Source organism: Euprymna scolopes, chromosome 35 (assembly GCF_053919585.1).
Source record: "Euprymna scolopes isolate OS-2025 chromosome 35, ASM5391958v1, whole genome shotgun sequence".
NCBI classification, from domain to species: Eukaryota; Metazoa; Mollusca; class Cephalopoda; order Sepiida; family Sepiolidae; genus Euprymna; species Euprymna scolopes.
This window is the reverse complement of record NC_136516.1, coordinates 12,356,725-12,379,233: the sequence shown is the minus strand read 5'-3', so window position 1 is coordinate 12,379,233 and position 22,509 is coordinate 12,356,725. Positions and strand designations below refer to the sequence as shown.

Genomic DNA, 22,509 nt, shown 5'->3' with positions numbered 1-22,509 from the left:
CCCAAGTTCGAAGCTATCTCTGTACAACCTTTCCTTTTCATAACCTTTCATACTTTCATAAATCAGAGTCCATTTTCTGCAGGTTGCTTTTTAATCCAGTCAAGAATGGGTACTTTTGCTAGTATATATATATATATATATATATATATATATATATATATATATATATATAGTAATAAGTATCGTTTGAACACTCTGGATTGTCTAATGTCTGCACCTAAATTCTGTGTTCATAAATTATTCTTTCCCATCTTTCCTGGAGATAAAAACTTAGCAAATGGAGTCAAAGATGGCTTCGTGACTGGATTCGAATCTCCCAACCAGTAGGAATGGTTATCCCTACACTGATGATTGTGTAAGCATGAAACACTTGTGTCTGTAGGTATAAAGAGTAGTTACTATTTAATTGTAATTATATATATGTATACACACATATATTACTAGATATTTATATATCTATCTATCTATCTATCTATCTATCTATCTATCTATAAAGTTGATTTTTTCTCGCTCTGGCATTAATATTAAAAGCTTATTTTTTTATTTAAACATTTTAAAACGGACTTCTTAATATACTCAGTTGTGGGTATGCGAGCGACGATGTCAAGTTTAACAAATTTTCGTATTCCTTTTAAAAGCGAGTGTTAATTACTTATTCATTTTTTATGGTTACTTATTAGATGATTGGTCTCATTTTAATATTACATTGGATTCTATTTATGCATAGTTTCTACATTCTGTATAATTGCCTAGAATTTAAGATGATAACGTTCTAGCACACAAAAATAGTTTATATAAGTGACCTTGTCATTGTATATGCGTGCGAAAGTCTCTACCAAACTCTTCTCTGAATCTTTGGTCTACAAAGTTGAAATTTGATATATAGGGTATTTGGACCTGTGGCACACTTTCAGTTTGGTTTTTAGTCAGCAAAATTGCTGCTAAGGGGTCAAAATGGAAAAGAAAACAGTTGACCATGGCAGAGTAAGTCAAATAAAAAATTACTCCCGTTGTTACTTTTATGCATCCGATTAGTTAATTAGTTGGCCAAAACCTGGTGAGACAACAACTATGGAAGGCAGTAATTACTGGGGATACAGTTAAGAGATTCATCATTCCTATCCCGTTGCAGTTAATCACCTGGAGAAGGCCAGAGGATCAGTTGACCGAAACCTGGTGAAATAACAACTATGAAGATGAGGATAACAGTCCACAAAAAGAATGAATGCACTGAATAAAAATGTAAGTTTTCGACTAAGCTAGCAGACAAAGTGCTGTTTCAAATTTTCAGGATGCGTGGATCCTGTTCACAGCACCATATTGTTCCGCCAGTTGAGCTCAAAATCGCTCAATATTTAACCTTTCGTATCCATCTGCCATCTGCTCAGACGGTAACAAAACTGGAGGGATAATAATGACTAAGTCTAGAGCGCTAAAAGTTCTGGTTTTGATTCTAACGGATGGTATGCGAGACATATTTTTAATAACTATTGAAATCATTACTATATATTGGATAATAATCAATAGTGAATTGGCTCGATAATAAAATATAAGAAATCTGTATGAATTAAAATAGAATATTTATGTATATTTTATGACTGGGCAACACCGGTGACCTACTAGTATAAATACATACTAATAAGTAGGCAGTAATAAATAATATCTCTACTTATATATACAAGGCACTTTGTGCATGTGCGTGTGTTCATTCCCTATGAATTCCAAAACAGCTGGGCCAATTATTTTTAATTTCACACAAATGTACTTTATGCGTCTGGCAGAGTTCTTAGATAGCTTCTGTATTGGAATGCCCCTTCATGTGTGTGTGTGTGTGTGTGTGTGTGTGTGTGTGTGTGTGTGTGTGTGTGTGTGTGTTCATTCCCTATGAATTCTAAAAAAGGCTGGGCCAGTAATTTTTAATTTCACACAAATGTACTTCATGTGTCTGACAGCGTTCTTAGATAGGTTTTGTATTGGAATGCCTCCTTTGTGGGGTGTTTGTGTTCATTCCTTATGTATTCCAAAACGGTTGGGTCAATGATTTTTAATTTCAAACAAATGTACTTTATGTGCCTGGCAGTGTTCTTAAATAGGGTTTGTATCAGAATTCCCCCTTTGTGCGTGTTCATTCCCTTTGAATTCCAAAACAGCTAGGCCAATTATTTTTAATTTCACACAAATATACTTTATGTGTCTGGCAATGTTCTTATATAGGTTTTGTATCGGAATGCTCCCTTTGTGCATGTGTGTGTTTATTCCCTATGAATTCCAAAACGGCTGTGCCAGTTATTTTTAATTTTACACAAATGTACTTTATGTGTCTGGCAGTGTTCTTAGATAAGTTTCGTATCGGAATGCTCTCTATAAGTATAAAAAATCGATAATCAAAAAGTTTGATCAAAGAAGAAACAGTCCAATTATGACCAAAGTTAACAATTTGATACAGTCTTACGTCGCAAATGCATTTTAGAAGTTTTATCACCACACAAGTAGAATGTCCTGGCGTATAAATTCAACAGTAGGTTGTTTCACGAAACAAGACCCCATTCGAAATGAATGTTTAGAGCACAATCCGAACTATCATACTTGACTTTTGCATTTTAAACTTTAACTCAAGCCATCATACAAAAATAATTTTATAAAATCATCTGCATGTTCTTTACAATGCAGTGTACATTACAATGTATTGTGGACTCAGTCACTGTGGGGAGGCATGTGAATCTTCCTTTCACTGCACTACGGTGGGTCCCCGACTAAAGTAAGCAGTCGATCGATTTCAATAAAAAAGGTACTCCCACTCATTTTGATGACAGTAAAAGTATTAGAAGTGTGGAACATGCGTTGATCCTCATCCAATATCGGGTCTCTCTGCTATATATATATATATATATATATATATATATATATATATATATATATGCTAGCATTTCAGCCCGGCGTTGCCTGGGTGTTTGGAGGTGTACGTTTAGCAAAAAAAAAAAAAAAATCAAAAAGAAAACAGCGGTCAATTTTTTTTAAAACTTTGACCTCTATTATGACCCCTTAACATTTATTGTTTTCGGACTCAAATCAAGTTATTAAGTTAGATCCATGTCCAAGGAACCTATATCAAAAATTTCAAGTGTTTGGACCCAAAATTGTCGGAGGAGTTTGGCAGAGTTCTCAAAGTTCAAATCGTTGAACTTTGACCCCTTAACAGCCAAATTTCTGGGCGAAAACGGATTACAAATATTACAAAGATTTGTCCAAATCTCAGTACCCTGTATATCAAATTACGAGTGTGTAGACTAAAAATAGTTATTGCATTGGAAAATGTACACAGACACACACAGACACGTTTATATATATATATATATATATATATATATATATATATATATATATATATATATATATATATTAAGGATATCCCCTCTTAACCTTACTTTTTCACTCGATTTTATTTTTTATTTTATTTTATTTATCAACATGAATACAAGTAACATTTTTCTTTATATTTTTAAATATTTTCCATATATATTTGCCTTAGTTAAAAACTGCTAGTTTTATTTTTGGTGTCTTTTACTCCACACCCCACCCCACCCCACCACGCTTTTTGCTGAGGAGGAGACTTTGTTTTATAAAATCAAATTATAAAATTATTGTTCAAGACGTATTGTCTATTTCAATAAAAACATCGTTTCAGAAACGATCGTACACTGTATTGATTTTGTTTGTTTTTTCTTTTGAAACCGATTTTTAATTATAAATTATAAATCATTTTACTCAATATTAAAATAGCTCTAGGATATCTATGCCTATCGAGCTTATGCTGTTACAACGAGCACTGTTTTCTTTTAATAGTATTAATGCATTTACTAATACATTAAAATAAACTCTGCTCTTTAGCCCCCAGTTCTAATTCCCTCAATATATATATATATATATATATATATATATATATATATATATATATATATATATATATATATATATATATATATACGTTTTATTTTTTATTACCGTATCTTTCTGTTAATTTACATTATTGTTTCAGCTACCCGGCCGTGTTTTTTGGCCGTCTGTAGCTTCCTCAGAGTTTTACAGTTATTGTGTAGGAAAATGTACACAGACACACTTTCTGTAGAAGTCTGAGGAAGCTACAGACGGCCAAAAACACGGCCGGGTAGCTGAAACAATAATGTAAATTAACAGAAAGATATGGAAATAAAAAATAAAACGCATATTTGCTCTACAACATATTGAGCACTTTCTTCAGTTTTTATTAATTACCATTTCCACTATATATATATAAAGTTTAAGGATTAAAGTTAAATTCTGTAGATTAAAATATACATACAGATATATTCAAGTTAAGAATTCATTGTTTGAAGCGAGGAATATATGGAAAAGAATTATATAAATATATATTATCTTTGATAAGATAGGAACGCGTTCACAATGAAACTTTATTTAGAGCACAATTAAGCCATTATACTTGACTTTTGCATTTGAAACTTTAATTGAATCCATTATTTACAGATAAGTTTATAAAATCAACAGTAGATTCTCTACAATGCAATATGACTACAATGTATTGTGGACTAAGTCACTGCAGGGAGGCATGCGAAGCTCCCTCTCGGTACACTGTGTGTGTGTGGGGGGGGGCTTAATAAGAGCAGGCAGTCAATGGATTTGATTAAAAAAATAAACGAAAAGAATGGGTGGTTTCACCGACTTCGATGACAATAAAAGTATGGGAAGGTTGACCATTTATTGATCTTATTCAATCCCGGACAATGTTGGGTGTCCCTGCTGGTAATCTATAAATACAACACATCATAGGTGTCGAGGGAAAAAGGTGTTTCCCAAAAGCAATAAATGAAAAAAAGTCGTTAAAATAGTTACTTTAGAACTTTCAAAATTAATTAAAAATTGAATTTGAAGGTGTTGGCGGGAGTTGAACTCTAAATGACCTGCTACTTCTTAGAAGAAACAAGTGGGAAACTTTGATAATACGTCTGAAACGATATAATGTAGCTGTGCATGGATGCCTGCAATTGTGCGCATCGGCTAATAGGAGTGACAAAAGGAGAGACTAATATAATATTCCAAATCAGTTGGAAATTTATTTTTCCTTTATCAAAGCATGGTCATAAAACCGTTAGCAATAGACAGAAGCTATTAAGCTAATTAAGGAATGCATAAAACTTGGGACGATTATATGTCCAATATAATTGTCCTTGAGAGAGCCAATGTCACCAGCATCGAGGCCTTAATCATGAAACACCGACTGAGATAGTCTGGCTATGTGGCTCGTATAGAGGACACTAGACTGCCGAAACAAGTGCTCTTCAATCAACTAAATAAAGGAAATAGACCCTAAGGCCTCGCTACTTAGATTCGAAGACCAACTGAAGAAATCTTTAGGTGAGGCCAATATAGATCCAAACATTCGAAGGCTTGTTGAACAACAGACATGAATGGAGGAACAGACTCAAAGTGGGTACAAGTCAATTCAAAGAAAGAGTCAATCTAATAACCAAACGGCAACAAAGGGCCCTTAGAGCCAACTAACCGCAACCACCACCCCCACAATACAATGTGTCCAATGCCCCCCGACTATTCAGAGCCCAAATTGTTTTTTTCAGCCACAAAAAGACTTAGCATCCTGATAATGACTAAAATTCTTACGAAACTCTTACAACTTTCTCTCCTGCTTCTCTTCTGTATTGGACATGGAAACTATGATATTCGGACACGTATGCATGCCGCCACCAATGACGACAAAAACTTAGGAATATCATGATCGTTAGACTATACAGAACTCCAAAAATGTGACAGAGATGAATGTTCATTCACACAATTCTGAGGCAGCACATTCAGGACTGCAGAATACAATCCAAAAGGAGATCGCCGATATACCTCTGAGCAAACAGCAGTGTGATTATGCAGAGGTTCTAATCTGAATCTATATCATCACAGGTTTGGTCTGGATGACCCCAAATAATAGATACCCACCCTGAGAATCGCTAATAAAATTCTCACAATCGTTTCTGCAATCGAACCATATTTAGTAAAAATAAACTCCAGTCTATGCCTGGCTTGCCCACCAAGTGTCAATCCAACAGTCTTTGTTTTATTGCCGTTCAATTACATGCAGAGACAATTTGAGGATCTTCTCATGCAATCCTTCATAAACTTCACAATAACCAGTTTTAAAGCCCCCAGATTTTTATCTGTTGAATCATCGTTAATGAAATTCACAAGCGTTTTTGGAATCTCAATATATTTCATACAAATCAACTTCAGTCAATCTCTGGCTTGTCCACTAAGTTTCAGTCATGAAATATCCAACAGTCTTTATTTTTGGTGATCATCTCATAAGTAAGAGGTGTGATCCTGAATGACCTTCACACTGAGCATACCTTACCCCAACTCACTCGATTTTTACTTGTGGTATTAACTCGGAAGATAATGTCTATCAAAACATTCCTCGGACTATAACTGAATAAGATAGTGATCTGAGCCCAAATTAGGGCAATGCCAAGAGAGGAGTATGTCATAGTTACTGACAATTTTGAACGTTGTGTCCACGTCTGATTACTATTAAACACTGACAAAACAAAAAGCTGTTGGATACGCATGTATAAACTTTGGTGGACAATGCAGTCATGTTATGGTTCTGAATTTTTGAGATGATAATTTATTATTCCTATCATTTGGATTCTTTGGACTTCTGTTCTTATCTTCAGTTTTATTTGCACAACGTTTCAATCACTGTAGCCTCCGACCTTCTTCAGGTGTATCTTGTAAAACTAGGGAATCTTTCTGTCAAACTCAGGAATCTACATGACCACGTGACGTAGTGGATAGAGCACTTGGTGAAATTTAGTTGTTAAAGTTGCATGCAGTTGAAGGTTCAATCCTCAGTGCGGGCAACCCAGAAGATACAATTGCAAACTATTAAAGATTTCTACTCAGTCATGGCTGACAGAACGAAGGCATGCTATCCCAATTGATTAAATGAAAGGTTCTGTTCGAAATTCCTTGTGCTGTGCAAATAACACTCAAGATGAGAGCAGTAGTCTGAAGAATCCAAATACAAAATCACGCATAGTGTAAAGCCAATCTATACCATAGATGGTGGGATTGCAAAAGAGGAATTTGAATTTTATTAACAACTAGCGGGGATACCCGGCGTTGCCCGGGTGTTTAGGTGGTGTAGTAAGGAACCCCGGAGGGAGTGGGGAGGAATCAAATGAAATCAACAGTAGTGGGGGTGCCCGGGTGTGTGTAGGTGGGTGTAAAAAAAAATGTGGTAGTAGCAGGGGGGGAGGGAATCAAAACAATAGCAGACAGAGGTGGTAAAAAAAAAGTGGTAGAAGGCAGGCAGGCAGGCTCGAACCTGTAACGCGAAGGAGAGAAAAAGGTAAAAAGAAAACGTGACATCTTAGCAGATTTCTCCATCGCCCGACTGGAAGTTCCAAACGCTGAAATTAAGCGTAGTCAACCAAAAAGAAAATGATGACTTGCTAAAATGTTATCGAAAAAAGCGACCCCCTCCTTGCAAAAAAAAGACCAGTTGAGGGTGAAGGAATGAATGTTTTTGCCCAATTTTTTTATATTTGTCGTCCGAAAGAACGGAGTTTTAAAACGATACCAATTTCGTCAGGATTTGTCGCCTCTGTCGAAAGTTTTTGCAAGACATACAAACATACACACACACATTTTGCCTTTTATATATTAGATTCTATGGGTTGCATTTTTTGGGTAGAGAAGCCAGGACATGAGTGACTCTAAGTGCTTTATGTTAGTACATCACTTCAGCTAGCAGACCAAACCATGTGAGACGGTGATGTTGATACAGCACAAGTTTTTTGACAAAGCCATCAACTAAAATCTAAGCTCCACGACTTGAAGATGACTCACATATTAATCTGTGCTGATCAGTTTCCACCTCCACTGGAGACTTCTCCATTCATAGTCTCTTTTCTAAATATTAATAGTTTGACCTGTGTTTGAAAAATATCTTTACTATTAAATAAAAGAAACTGTGTGTGTGTGTGTGTGTGTGTGTGTGTGTGTGTGTGAGAGAGAGAGAGTTTGTTCCCTATAAACTCGAAAACGATTGGGCTGATTTTTATGAAATTTCCCACGGAGGTACTTTATATGTCTGGCAGTGTTCTTAGATAGGTTTTGTATCGGAAAGTTTTTGATAAGTATTGATAATCGCAAAAATCCAATAAAAGAAAGAACAGGCGATTTTGACCAAAATTAACACCTTACACAACCTAACAGCACCAGTGCATTTGAGTTTTACTACCACACAAACTGAAAGGCCTGACATAAAATCAACAGTAGGTAAATATCAGTTGCACTCTTTGTGTGCGTATATGACACCATCACAGGAAAAGTCTATTGAGACCTCTTTGTCATTATTTGATTAATTCATCTCTGTATTTCAAACTCTTAAAGCTTTTCTGATCTTGTCCAAGCCACAACCTGCTGCCAACTGTGTTAAAATCGCAACTATTCTCAACTGCACTCTCGTCAACTGCACTCTCGTCAACCCAAGATGGTCCACAAAACGTCCCTTACCATTGTAAACTGTCACAAAACTCATCGCCACTTCTAAAACCAACTCAAAAATATATTGACAGATCCCTTGATTCTGTTGCTGCCACACCTTGATTAACAACCCTATTTTCACTTTCTTTTGTGTTCTGTGGTGAACAACTTCCTATCTGTTTGTTCTATCGATAAACATATTTCCTCTTTTGTTGTCATATTTTTTTTTCTTTCTCCTCTACTTTCTAACACTTTGGGGTGATGAGAGGGGAGGTAACGTCGATAGTATCATGTCTACATGAGTAACGATTAAGTTAGCTACAATAAATTTTGACAAGGGTCACATTTAGCTTATGTCGGAATTATTCCCAGAGACGGGTGTTATGAAGTTGAGGTGAAGGGTGTGCAGAGATCAAATGCAGTAGACAAAACATACTTGAATGATGACGAATGATGTTACCTTCATTACATAAAGATGTTTAGTTTATTTGATTGCTCCCTGTTGAAAATAGTACAGCTGTGGATCTGGTTAGAGACTGAATGCGGTGAATTACTTTGATTAGACGATTATTGTTGCGTAATTCTAACTGTTTTGTCTTTACCTCTTTCAGGTCTTGTTCATTGTAGAGAGTAGACAATAAACAGCAGCTGGACAAATAGAGTATGAACAAGACCTCTTTTTGTTGCCTTCTTCTATCTTGTAAGTACACAAAGTTTTTACTCGTATCCACAACAAACCTGTCGCCATTTCTTTGCTCGGTTCGCCTTTCTCGTGATTCCTCATTAAGGGATCAACCCGAACGTTTGTCTTTTAAATAAATCAGTACATATTGTCTTATCTCTTCTCTTCTCTCTCTATATAAATAAAATGAACTGATTTTTTCCCGTGGGATTTTGACCTTAATAGGATTAAAAATCAAGATATTTCATGCAAATATAATATGCACAAACGGCAGAACAATATCTGAGGTGTGTTATAGGCTTATTATTTCTCAAATTCCTCGATAATCTTAGATTTCTATACTTTTTCTGCTGAGAAGTCACGGCCAAAATCGGTTAAGATCAATGGAAGTGGTAAAATATTTTCTCTCTAATAAATTCCTCCTCCTCCTGCCACCACTTAACACCGTTTGGGGATCGTTCACAAGGAACAGTTGAAAAGAGAACACCGGTTTGGCTTCGTAGTTCTTTCATGTGAAGTTATTTAAAATCACTAAACTAAGCTGCAGTGCTCTGTGGCGTAGTGGTTAGTGTGCTGGACAATTCACATTATATTTTCACGTTCGCGCCGACCTACCGTAGTCGTTTTTTTTTTGTTTTTTTTTTCCTAAACAACTGGAATGGACTTTTCTTGGTGGCCGAACTGTTAACGTTGCAGATGTTTGTTTTTTTTTTGTTTTTTTTTTCACACTTTATTTTCCTACTTTTACTCATGACTCCGGGTTTGATCCTTCCTACTTACCTACCAAAACATTTTTTAAAACTCCCCCCCCCCGTCCCGGAAACAAACACTCGGGCAACGCCGGGTACCCCCGCTAGTTGTTTGATATAATTGGGAAACATATTGTTAAATACTGTTTAATATAACCGGGGAAAAGGTTCTTCTTGAAATTTTAAATTTGATAATTTCGAAAAAAAACTTTTTTTTCAAAAAGAAATCAAATTAAAAGTATAAACAAGACCCGGAACTGTGCTTTAATTTTAGTACATTTTCGTAGGCCGTCTGTAAACACCTCATGGACTTTTTTGTTAAGAGTTCCGGTTATAATTCTTCGGTAATCGTTGGGCTTTCTAATTTACGACGAAAATATGCTCATATGGCAGCTCTAAGAATCTTTCTATCAATTCCGTCCCGAATAGATTGTTTTTCAGCACATACACTTTAAGTTTCTTTGTAATTCTGCCGACTGCCTTGTACGCCTCAAGAAGCGAGAGTTCCTAAGTCTAATTAAGTAAGAGGTCACCTATATTTTTTTTAAACTAGAGTATCACCACATATCAAGGCACAAAAGCTCCTAGAGAATAAGGGTTGATGAATGACAGCTTACCGGTGAGACAACACTATGATGATCAGTAATGGTAGAAATCGGGTGAATTTGTTTACATTGGACTTGAAAACGACCATATGATAGTAGGCTTGAAAACAGCATGCACAATTGAGTTCCATAGGCGGGTAGTCCTCGGAAAGAAACTTTGTTCATGGGATTTTTTTGTATTTAAGTCTAATTGCCTGACCAACGGACCCCTCCTCCCCCCTCCCCATGGAGTTGCATGGACAATGTTCACCATAATAAATTATTATGACGGAATTTGTATATTTTGGTAGTTTTTTTTGATTCGGGGAAACCAGACAGATATAACATGCGGAAGAGAGATAAATAAATTCATACCTACTAATTAGGGAAATTGTAAATCCAGTTGTATATCTCGTTAACTTGTACTTACCTGAAAAAAAGAAAGAAAAATTTTTTTTATTAAGAATGAAATTGAACATGTAAAGATTGAACACAAGAAAGACTTTTTAAGAATTACGGAACTCAGGACGTCACATGGATCATGTATCACAAAATTGAATATCTTTACTATTATATAAAAGGAACTTTGTCTGCGCGCGCGCGTGTGTGTGCGTGCGTGTGTGTGTGTGTGTGTGTGTTCATTCTCTATGGGCTCGTAAACGGCTGGGCTAATTATTATGAAATTTCACACGAAGGCATTAGGTTGATGCAAAAATAATATCGTTTTAGGCATGAAGTTGAACGTCCCAAAAACGACATTATTTTCGCACCAACCTAATACTTTATGTGCCAGGCAGTGTTCTTAGATAGGTTTTCTATCGGAATGTATTCGATAAATATCGATAATTGATAATCAAAATAATTCGCTGAAAGAAGAAACATGCGATTTTGACCTTACACAATCTAACAATAAGTGCATTTGAAAAGTTTTATTACCACTCAAGATGAAAGGCCCGAAATATAAAATCAATCGTTCAAGATGAATGTTTCTATTTAAAGCACAATTGCACCACGATACTTGACTTTTGAATTCGAAACCTGAATTGAAGCCATTATCACCCCACAAGCAGTAAGGCCCAGCATATGAAATCAACAGTACGTTCTTTGATATTACAGGGGCGCGCTTAAATGAATGTTTCTGTTTAGAGCACAATTGAACCAGGATACTTGACTTTTGCATTTTAAACTTTAATTCAAATCATTATATAAAAAATAATTTTATAAAATCACCAGTATGTTCTCTACAGTGCAATGTAGACTACAATGTATTGTGGACTAAGTCACTACGGGGACGCATGTGTAGCTTCTTCCCGGTGCACCACGGTGGGTCTGCAACTAGAGCAGGCAATCAATAGATGTGATTATAAAGAAATTGGGCAAGTTCACAGATTTCGATGACAATAAAAATATGGGAGTGTGAAACATTTGTTGATTATCATTCAATCCCGGACAACGTCGGATCTTCCTGCTAGTTTACATAAGAAAATAACGTCTTCTGATATGAAAGTGAAAATAATTAATATATAAAAATAAAATCAATTATTAGGAATAACAGATCGAATATATAAAGATTAACAACGAGAAATATATTTGAAGAATTACGGTACTCAGAATGCCATCTTGACAACAACCGTTTATAACACCGAACGTGCCCATTTCTTTGCCACCAGAAAAATAAGGAGACCCCCCCCAAAAAAAAACCCCGAACAAACAAAAAATAGTTTACTTTGAAAAAGGTGTTTTACACCGAAAGTTTCAGAAAAAAATTACTTTTAATCATTTATAATAAAATATTTTATAGCATTATTTGGTTTTCTAAAAAAAAAAAAAATGAAATTAACTTAATGAAATGGTGTTTCTAAAGATGTGATCTTCTATTTAAAATTCATGCCCACCACGCATCGATTTCAGGCTTTAAAAAAAACATCGATCACACCAGATGTATCCTTTTTTTCTCTCTCCACAAGGGGCTAACCCCTCGGGGTTAATACCACCAGAAAAATGAAGAGAAAAAGAAAGCTAAAAAAAAAAAAGCAAAAATCTACAATCTTAAGGAATATTCTAATTCTTCATTCTTATTATCCTATTTCTGCAGTCTCATTTCATATCTAAATGTTATAAAACCAGTTTATGTCGAAATATGCGTATCACATTAGTACAGTAATAACGTCACCAGCTTTAAATGCTATTGTTTTGCTTTCGGTTTCGATTCTAGTTGGTGGCACACAAATAATTTTTTTTTTACTTTTGAAATCACGACTCTATAATAATATATACGAAATCTGGATAAATTAAAATATCATATTTAAGCGTATTTTACAACCGGGCAAATGAAATATTGTTCATGATGGCCGACCTGAAACAACGTGGGGATGGAAGTTCTTTTCCCCAAACGAATGCAACAGGTTTATCATGTACAAAATTAACTTTTTGTTGGTAGCATCGGATGGAAATCACATCTGACGAGTTGGTGAGAAAGGAGATTTTATGAAAACATAAAATCATAAAATTGCCATCCCATTAACGAAACGGCTGTAATGAAGAGATCCAAGATGAAATAAACAAAAGTTACAAAAAAGAAAAAAATGTAAATTTTTGAATTTCAACAAAATTTTGTACTATATATATATATATATATATATATATATATATATATATATATATATATATATATATATATATATATATATATATAAAGGAAAGAATCGACAGTACAAACATATATATTAGTTCATATGCATATTCAGCTTGACATCCGTTTTATATGCTGGCATGTGTTGGACGGCTTTCAGAAACTGACTTTCCAAACTAACCTATTTCTGACCAGGGCTTTATTTATCCATCTTTCTTTCAGATCCCTCTTTTTCGCTTCCTTCTCCGTGTTCCTTTGTTTTACTCTGCAAACCAACCCTGCTACCTCAACTGTTCTACATCTATTAAACAAAACATGCCCATTCATCCTTTCCAAACTAATCTATTACTCCTATACCTGAAATTGATCTATACCATTGCTATCATTCAGGAGAATAGTGTAGTATCTGTTCTGTTTGCATATTATCAACCTTCCAGGAATTACCTTCTCCTTTTTGTAGGCATGTAGTGTGGTATCGGTTCTATGGTCATGATACCATTATTCACAGATATTCACTTTTTCTTTTGAGGGCGGGGTTAGTGTAGTATCTTTTCGATTGTCATGAGAGCATTCTCCCAGGCGTTACCTCCTCCTTATGTTTAGGGGAGGGTTTTTGTGTAATATCTGCTCTGCTACCATTATGCCATTCTCTTGGACATCACCTTCTTCAAGCAAGAGAGTTTACTATATGTTCGTCATGATACCGTCCTCCCTGGGATTACCGCCCCCTATTTACGGGATGGAGGGGGGGTTTAGGCCGTTTAGTGTATGTTCGTTCATCCTATATAATTAATTTTTATTGCCGATACACTTGCGAATCATTAAGCGTTTGTTCTCTGATATCCAAGTCAAATCTCATCAATTAAGATGATTCACGTTATTCGCTGCTTCTCTTCTTTGGCATCAAAGACTTATTTATTGAACGGCAACAGCAAATCAAACGGACATTTTTTTTTCGCCTCGTTTTCAAGCAGCTCTAAAGAGAATCTATATATTGAGGGCCTGACAAATGGCAAACCTTTGATACAGTGCACGAGAGAATCAGGCTATCATAAAAACAGACCTGGTGTTGCATGAATTGTCAGAAATTGTATTGGAAAGTGTGACTCGCAATTTCCTCCACCTTCCTCCTTCTTCTTCCTCCTCCTTCGTCTTTCACAAGTTTTACCACCGCTCTTCAATGTTTGAAGGTTAATTAAAGCAGGAAAGTTAACCACGATTTAAAAAAAAATATTACAGCTTCAGTTCTCACTGTTGATATGAATCAGGGTATATATTTTATTAGGGGAATTTCTCCCAGAATAATTTCATCAGGCCCCCAAATCAAAAAAAAAAAAAAAAAAAAAAAAAAGATCAGACCATCCCTGTAATAACCTGATCCATGTTGATTGCGGTGTAATGCTGTTCCTGTGCAGTCCTAAGAGGTTCATCCGCCCAGGCTCTGCTTTCTCTCTTTGAGAAGGGGTTAGTTTATTGCTAATATTCTGGGACGCCCTTACCGGTGAATGCAGACGGGGCTGCCCAGGCACTTTTTGAAGGTCAGAGTGAGGGCGTTCCTCGAGGGAGGAGGGTGCTGACTTCTGAATCCCACTTTCCGGCCCTGGTGTCACAGTTCTTGCAGTGGTAAAGAACTAAATCGATCAGTGGAAGAGAAATCCTTCATGACTGAAACAATTTTAATTTTTGTTCTAATCCAGATTATTCCTTTTTGGGGAACTGGATTCTTACCACATTAAAAACCGACCTTATGCCTAACTTTGCCCTCGTGGGGAGATTTGTAAATAGGAACAATGATATATTTATAACCTAACGGTTGAGTGCACTACGAAAGCCAATGGGAATACGTTTTTAGAAAACATTTTATTGCCGGGGACTTTTAAATCCATTTTAGAATGTCTGGGTAAGTAAACAGATTATCTTATAAGAATTGTTGCCCCCACCCCACACCATCTTTTCTATCTCTTCCGCTGCAGACTTTCTTGTGGAAACCATTAGAAGAATTGCATTTATTTTGAAGCGTTTAGTACGGTCATTTAATTAATTAATAAAAAAATATCATGGACGAGGGTGTTGCCAGGGATGAGTTTGGTATTGGTCAGCCTGATTTTATGGCATATTCAGCATAAAGAACTAAATACCCCTCTTCTTGTTGAATAATACGAACTTAAAAATTATTGAATTCCATTTGTTGAATAGAAGTGTTATTTACCATATAGTCTCAACAATTGTGTAAACCTCATGCTACCCGGCTAAACCATCATTTTAGGCCCACTAATTTGGCGACCATCGACTTGATATTTTCAAAAGGAACCCAGCTAAGTGTTTATCATTCCTTTGCGGGCCTTTTATGATGTGCTAGGTCCCATTTAATTTCGCGGGATTATTTCCCACAGAATAAACAGAATCTCAGACTATGGAATTAGTTAAAACTAGTAACGGTCATTAAAAATGCTCCATGGAAACAGATTCATCTCGAAAAATAAACACGGAAAATATTTTTGGTTCTTCTTCATTAAAATACCGAAATTTGAAAAATCGAAATATTGAATTTCAAGTAAAACCAATGGTATCTATCGAATTCTTATGTTGTGGTAATGAAAATACTCAAAAATTACGAAAAAAAAAACAAAAAAGAAAAAAAAGAAAAGAAAACAAAACAAAAACAAAAAAAAAACAGTAAGGTAGAATATCAGTTATCAATGAACATAATTTTCGAAGATAATTAGCGAAAATTAGGGTTTGATAATAATAATAAAAAAGAGAGTTCGAATCGTAACAAAAGGGAGATAATTATTTTCTGAAAACTGAAAATCTTTGGCCAATTTAGCGAAACTTAATTTTCGCTAATCATCTTCAAAAACTGTTTTCATTAATAATTAATATCGTTTTTCATACTTTTTGGATATTTTCATTACTGCGACATGACAATTAAGTAAATACCATTGGTTTTCTTGAAACTCAATATTTCGATTTTGTTTAATTTTTCAAGCTTTCACGAGTAAGATTCTTCACTATCTTTGAGTCGTCGAGTTTACAAGGATAAAAATGTAAATAAACACGTATTAAACTACTTTAAAGCACAGATAAAAATGATCCAGGGGTGTAGAAATGTGCAATTTATTGCCTTTGGTAACAGTTATTTGTTGACTATTTGTTTATTTCGCCTGTTTAAACCTTCACAATCGCCCCAAAATGCATAGTGACGATCATAACATCTGTTATTGGTGAATTCTACCAGATATATTGAAGCATACGTCAGGTTGGCAATTTACAAAGATGGCGGCCATAGAAGAACGTGAGAAAAAAATTGTTTAGGCATTAAAAATAGTTTTATGTTCTCTTTTTATGATAAAATCCATCTTGTTAAAATGAAAATTCCATCGGATTTTACTCTACAAAAAGAGAACGTCTTTCTACAGATTTTATATTATCAAATAATGGAACTTAATGCATCAAAAATTCTACATTCGCAAAGGCACATTGCCTTTCACTCTGGATACTTAATTGAACATAATTGGATTTTACCTTCAATGTGGCAGTCTTAAACTAGCTTGGAACGTAAAAACGTCACTCTTTTCTATTGCATATATATAGATGAGAGAGAGAGAGAGAGAGAGAGAGAGAGAGAGAAAGAGAGAGAGAGAGAGAGAGAGAGAGAGAGGGATCTTTATATATATATATATATTTTTTTTGTAGAAATATATATTTTTTATTATATATCAATCCTTATATAAAAAGCTCAATGTAATTACAGAGCAACATAGCGAATAAATGACAAAAAGTTATATTCCAAAATTCATGATGTTGACCATCTTATAATTTATTCCTTTAATTCAGTTGACTTATACAATTCTTGACAGTATCTGTTTCGTAGCGCAAAATCAATCACTTAATTATCATATCAATCAGTGAATCTATTATGCCCTTAACTCATCAGAAGAAATAGCAACAATCAATTCGTCAAAAGGAATTGAAATGTGATTTGACATGATTAAAATCCGAAAATTGGAAGAGAAGCTGTAGTTACCTTTATATTTTCCATTACGCCATATTACGCCGAATTCAATATATTTTTTTTGTATAATACATTTTATACTTATTTTATATAATACATTTTATACATTACTAATATAGTTTTGGATTTCCTTTATTAATATATTCTGGTTAATTTTATATGATTCAAAAGCATCAGGATAACGAATTATATATATATATATATATATATATATATATATATATATATATATATATATATATATTGGATTAGGTCCTTGTTAATAAAGCCAGAGGTGGCTTCTGTTGCCGGGTTCGAATCTATCGACTAGTGTTAAACGTGACACCATGCACTGATGATTCCCGAAAGGATGAAACACTAGTATTTGTAGGTATTCAATAATTATTATAGTAAATAATTATGTCAGCCCCTTTAATAAACTAGTTTCATATCGTAGAACACTTTCAGTTGAAATAAACGTCGGTCAATTTAGTTCGAATGCGCAGATCATTACATAATGATTAGATCACTCAGACAGACGTTAAAATGCATTTGCAAAATAAATGTTTAAATGTCAACAATATTTCTCGCGGTTAACGGTAGCCGAATGGATTAGGTCCTTGCCGGGTTCGAATCTATTGACTGGTGTTGATCGTGACACCCTGCACTGATGATTCCCGAAAGGATGAAACCCTAGTGTCTGTAAGTATTTAATAATTATTATAGTAAATTATATATATATATATATATATATATATATATATATATATATATATAGAGAGAGAGAGAGAGAGAGAGAGAGAGAGAGATGGACAGACAGACAGAGCACGAAAAAGACATTGGATTATAAGTTATAAATTAATCATGGTGCTATGCGTAATTAATAACACTATGCATGCTTTCGGGCCAAGATCATAGTGTAGTATCTGTTCCGATGCTACACTTCATCTTTCCTGCCTTCAGTCAGTGGAGAAAAATCCTTCATGACCAGGACAATTTTTATTTTTGTCCTATCCAGAGTGCCGCCTTTTGGGAAGCTGGATTTTCACCACATTAAAAACCGATCTTGTATCAAACTCTTCCCTCGTGGGGAGGCAAGATGCCCCTTTTACAAACCCCACAAAATGTTTTACACTAATTTTACTCGAAATTTTTTAAGAAAATATTTATATTGACAATCTGAATGTTTATCTAAGAATGCTGAATATATCATAAAATCAGGCTGACCAAAACCAAACTCATCCCTGGCAACACCATTGCCCCTGCTATTTTTTCTTAATTAAATGACGATACTAAATGCTTTAAAATAAATGCAATTCTTCTAATGGTTTCCACAAAAAAGTCTGCAACAGAGGAGATAGAAAAAGATGTGTGTATGTGTGGTGGGGGAAATAATTCTTATAAGATAATCTATTTACTTACCTAGACATTCTAAAATGGATTTTAAAATTCCCGGCAATTATACGCCCTCGGAAGTAGAATGCTTTCTAAAAACGTATTCCGATTGGCTTTTGTAATTTTTCTCAAAAGTGATGCATTCAACCGTTAGGTTATAACTATATTTTTTTTTTTTTTACACAGTGATCACCACTTATCAAGGCCCGGAAGCCACTCAGGGATAAGGGTTATTGCAAGTAAATTACGTTAGTGAGGAGATTTGATGAAGTGTTTAATTAGGGGGGCGGTTCATTAGGAATTTGTTAACATTAGACTTGAAGACATCCAAGTTGTAGTCCGGAGGGAAGCAGGCAGACGGAACAGAGTTCCACAGGCGTGCAGTTCTAAGAAAGAAGCTTTGTTCATGAAATCCGCGTTTTGATTTAGGCACAGATATAGAGTGGGGGAAATTTTTCACAGTGGATTCAGCTAGACGGGTGTTTTTCGTGAAAGGTTGGCGAGGGGGACCAGGGATTGGAGTTCAGACGAGCACCTGCCATGAAAATAACGATAAAACAAGGATAGGCTCGCAACGTCTCTTCTGTGGGAGAGGGGTTGCAGGGTAGAGAAAAGGGCATCCCCCACTAAACCACGAAGTCTATTTTGTACTCTGTCAAGGCATGATAGGCTGTTTTTGGCAGCTCCTGCCCAGATATGGCAACAGTATTCCATCCTTGGCCGTACTTGGCTTTTATATAGATAGAGAATTGCATCAGTAAAATAAAACTATATAATTGTTCCTATTTACAAACCTCCCCACGAGGGCAGAGTATGACACAATGTCGTTTTTTAATGTGGTAAAAATCCAGTTCCCCCAAAAGGAACACTCTGGATAAGAACAAAAATTAAAATTCTTTCAGTCATGAAGGATTTCTCCTGCACCGATCGAGGTCAGAAAAGGTGAAGTGTAATAACCGAGCAGATACTACATTTTGCTCATAGGCCAAGGAACAGCGTGCACTTAGCAGATGTGCCCAGCGGTACTCGGTATTAAACGTAACGTTAAATTCCTTTAAAAAATGAAATTAAAAAAAAAAAAAAAAATGAAAGACACGTAGACGTGCATGCGAGTATCATGTTTTTTTCTAAACATTTCACTTCTTGTAAGTAAAAAAGAAAAAAAAGATACTTGAGCTGAGATCGAAACCAAAACCTACAGACAACGAGTCAAGTACGATAACCTTAGGCCAGATTGCTACGATTTTAAAGTGTTTTCAAACCTACTTTTTCTTAACATAAGGAAGCTGTCATGTGAATGATTCACGCATGTGCAGTCGTGAAATAGTTGACAATCAGATAAAAATTTGATGACCCCTTAGTAACAATTTTTTTTTAATTTTGAACCCCTAACAGCCATTTTTTTCCGGATGAAAACCGATTAAAAAGTTTTTCACATGTCTGAATACTCTATATACCAAATTTCAAGTCTGTAAATCAAACATTTTATATATATACGAGCGTCATTCCAAAAGCAAAGCCTCCTATTTTTCTTTTTTTACACTCAAAAAGTTAAAGAGCCACAAAGACGGGGATTGTACCATTATAACAAAGGACTTTTTGTACTCCAGAATTTATTTCTCTACATAGTCTCTACAATTCTCCGTGCACTTTTACCGGGAATTCAATGACCCATCTCTGCTTCTGACGCACGTCCATGACAGTGTTGCTTTCTCAGAATCTCACACCATCAATATCTTCAACAGCAAGATGAATCTTCCAGGTCATGAATGCATAAGTTTAGTCATCATAACAATGCAATTTGCAATTCCTTCTGATCCATTCGAGTGAAATAAAAAATAGGAGGCCAACACACACCTCCAAACACCCGGGCAACGCCGGGTACCCAGGCGAGTAAGATAATCTATGTTGAGCAAAAAAAAAAAAAAAAAGTCGTAGTAGGAAAGCAAGCAGGCTCGAACCCGTGAATATGGAGAGAGGGGTTAAAAAAATGGTAGTAGCATGGGGAGAGAATCAAAACAACAGTAGGCAGCCAGGGTGAAGAGAGGTGGTAAAAATTAAAAAAATATATATAAGTGGTAGTAGCCAGGCTCGAACCTGCGACGCGGAGGCGGGAAAGAAAGTGGAAGTAAATCCAACTCCTTAGCCGATGTCTCCATGACGCGACCGGAAGTCAAAGGCGTTCAAATTAACTGAACTCAATTCAACGGTGACTTGCTAATTTTTTTTAAAAGATGGAATCGCCCGATCGTTGAAGACAAGATTCAAACAAGGGCGCACGGTTCACAGAGTTTTATAATTACACACACACACACACACACACACACACACACACACACACACACACACACACACACACACACAATGTTTGGCCGCACGCATAGGACCAATGGTGTTTTCAGTACGGCCTTTTTCATGGAAAAAAGTCGCTTTGTATTGGTGAGCATAATTTAACCTTTATCGATGCAAGCAGCTGATGCGCTATCATTTCCGAAATTCGCTTGTATCAATTAAAGTTTTCCGGCAGACTGAATCAATCCACTTCGGACATTTTCCCCCCATTGCAGAAAACTTTAACGATTTACATATCATTTACTTTAGCCACAAATATGATTATTCATCCAATTGCAAGATGTGCAAACTGCAACGCTCATTTCTATTGAATGGGGTGTGTCAAAATAGTGATAGAAACGGTATTCTCGCTTTAAGGTTAAATTAAGTAGAGAGGTGGAAAATTCCATTGTTTTATCGTTATTTTCATGGCAAGTGCTCGTCTGCGCTCCAATCTCTGCCCCCCCCCTCGCCAGTCTTTCACGAAAAACACCCGTCTAGCTGAAACCACTGTTAATAATTTTCCTCACTCTTTATCTGTGCCTAAAGCAAAACGTAGATTCCATTAACAAAGCTTCGTTCTTAGAACTGTACGCCTGTGGAACTCTCTTCCGTTTGCCTGCTTCCCAGCTGACTACAACTTGGTTGTCTTCAAGTCCAACATAAACAAATTCTTGATGAACCGCCCTCTTAAGTAATCTAATTTACCAAAATTTCATTACTAACAATTACTACGATATTATCTCATTGATTACTGTACACTCAATAACCCTTATCCTCGAGTGGCCTCCGGGCCTTGATAAGTGGTTACTCCTATGTAAAAAAAAAAAAAAAAAAATCAAATCAAAAACTAGAAATTAAGAAATTCTTAGAGAAACACTTCAAAAGCAATACCTCCTATTTTTTATACCGTTCGAATGATTTGCATTGTTATGATGACTGAACTTATGCATTTATGACCTGAAAGTTTTTTCCCTCTGTTACAGTTATTGACAGTGTGAGACTCTTAAGAAGCAACCTCTGTCGGTTTTTAATGTGGAGAAAACCTAGCTCCCCGAAAAGGGGCACTCTGGATAGGAACAAAAAAAAAATGTTTCAGTCTAGAAGGATTTCTCCTCCACTGACCGCGGACAGAAAAGGTGTAGTGTAGCGTGGCACTTTTAGTTGCTAGAAATCAGAAACTAAAAAAAAGGATCAGAAGCAAAATCTAATTTATAAAACTCACTATGTCTGTCTGTCTGTCTCCATATTTTCAAACTCTATCTCTTCAGAACTAAAAGTCGCAGAGGAGTGCTTTGGGCCTCAAATTATTGGATTTTTATGGATCGTTCTTTTATGGATTAAAGAGGATCAAAAATAGGTCAAAATTGAAAAAAAAATCGCTATAAATTTTGTACATTTATCTTAGTTCATTTTTAATCTGTTCATATATGTGTCACGTTGGTACAGTGGTAACGTCACCAGCTTTGAATGCTACAGTTTTGATTTCGGTTTCAATTCTAGCTGATAGCATCCAAATATATATATTTTTTTACTTTTGAAATCACGATTCCCATAATAATATATACGAAATCTGGACAAATTAAAATATC

At 35.4% G+C, this 22,509-nt stretch overlaps 1 protein-coding gene across 2 annotated transcripts in view; it reads right to left on the bottom strand.

Annotated features, from left to right (window-relative positions):
- LOC145259686 (junctophilin-1-like) overlaps positions 1 to 22,509 on the bottom strand; it is a 629,234-nt gene that overhangs the window by 501,670 nt on the left and 105,055 nt on the right. The gene's annotated exons all lie outside the window — the stretch shown is intronic.